Below are 2,376 nucleotides of genomic sequence, written 5' to 3'. Positions count from 1 at the left end.
GGCAGTGGCTATCGACGGTGAAGGTGGTGGGAGGAGAGAGGAAGAGAGGGGTGAGGAGGAGGACAGGGAAATGGCCTCGTGGGTGGCATCGGTTGACTGTATGGCGAGGGTAGAGGGAGTGTGGTCGATCGGCGGGGCGAGAGAGGGAGGAGAGAGAAGAGAAGATGGGGCGGCGGCTGCCGGTTCGTGAAGAAGAGAAGGAGAGAAAGAAAGAGATTGGCGGGCGAAAATGAAAACGTAAGAGAGAGAGAGGGAATTATATTATATATATATAATATATAGTATACTTTATAAGTATATATATATATATAATATATATGATTTAAATATATATTATATATATAATATATATAGTATATATATATAAGAAATAGAATATTAGGGTTTTTTAAAATTAATTAAAAATAATAACAATCACAAAAAAATTTAAATAATTACGTGAAAATTATATACACATTAAAACATACCAGTTATAGTAATACAATCGATAATACGTAATAGTAAAAATAATACAATAAATTATATAATTAAATAAGAATAATTAATAAAAAAATAATTACTTATATTAAAAATTAAATAATTATGGGATAATTATCCATGTAATAAAATGTACCAGTTGTGCTAATACGATAGTTGATACATAACAGTAGAAATAATACAACTAATTCTACAATAAACTGAGAATAATTAATAAAAAATATAATTACTTACATTTAAAATTAAATAATTATGGAAAAATTATCTATACAATAAAATGTACTAGTTATACTAATACAACCGATAATATGCAATAATAGAAATAATACCACAAATTATATAAATAATACGTAATTAATAATACAATATATTACATGAAATAATACGTAATAAATAATAATAATACAAAATATTATTTAAAATAATTTTTAATAGTATCAATAACACAACGGATAAATTCTATAAATTTTTACTGCACTAAACTAATTTATAAATATCAAAACCATTTAATTAAATATAAAACTTGGACTTTAAATCATAGAAATTCCTAGAAAATCAAAAAAATACAAATACTCTTTTAAAAATAATAATTAAAAATTTTAATACTCCAGAAAATTATTTTAAGTAGTATCAAAATTCACGGTCATTACATCCTATCCCTTTTAAAACAAATTCCGTCCTTGGAATTAAAATAAAAGTAATGTACAAAAACCCAAGGACAAAGATATGAAACTATATCCATATGCAGAGGAGAATGTAAAACAATAACTGCGTAAGATAAGATATAAGAGCGATAGCTGAGATTCAGCATTCATATGGATATAAAAATAAATATTCATATGCTAGTATAAGGTGATATCAAGCAATTCAAGATTAATACATAAAAGAACACTTAGTAGTGTATGAAAAATTTAAGTCATAATATATTCAGCTGTATCACAATCATAAAATATGCTAATATTCAGTACACAGAGACACAAAAAGGTGACAATTATCTTAAAAGAAATACATAGAAAATATAAATATATATATCATAATAATATGAATACATATGCATAATTAACGAATCATTCAAAAAGTATGGAACATATATCAACATTATATTATTGATATAATATCATAAGACAACACATCAAGGTGTTAAAATATAATCAATGACATAGAATTGGTAAAATATAACTAATATATAGCATACAAAAATATGATATGAAATATAAATACATAATTTAAACAACTGTCAATCACTAGAATATATGATAAAGCATATTAATTCAACAATATAAATAATTAAAAGAAGAGCATGAAGAAGATAAAAGACAAAAGTTCTCAACAAAATATTATATGATAAAATAGACGCAAGAGTAAACAAGTGATTTAAAATAAACATATTATATAAAACATAATAGGAAGGATATAATTATATATATTCGACAAACAATATGATAAATCAGAAATATTAGTAATATTCATAAGGTAAAATAATAAATATAAACAAGATATAACAATAATAGTCACTATTGTATAAAATTAAGTCAGATATATTAATATTGTATATTAGTCAAAATCACATAAATACGATCAGCATAAATATAAATAAATAAAGATGTATAATACATAACACATGAACTATAAAAGATAAAATAAATTTATAAACAAATAGAACATAAAAGAGCATAATTTCGTATAATGCAAACACCGATGTATTGTAAATAAACATACCATGAAGGATTAATGAATATGTGAACATAAACACTGATAATACATGAACAGAACACGATTAGACAAACTTGATACTAAAAATGATGAATGACTATAAATCAATAAAAAGTACATATCATAAATATAATAATATACGTGAATAAACTATAAAGAAAAGAGAATAGTAATTATAAAGAATGA

Source organism: Asparagus officinalis, chromosome 7, assembly GCF_001876935.1.
Source record: "Asparagus officinalis chromosome 7, Aspof.V1, whole genome shotgun sequence".
NCBI lineage: Eukaryota > Viridiplantae > Streptophyta > Magnoliopsida > Asparagales > Asparagaceae > Asparagus > Asparagus officinalis.
This window is presented reverse-complemented; position numbering follows the sequence as displayed.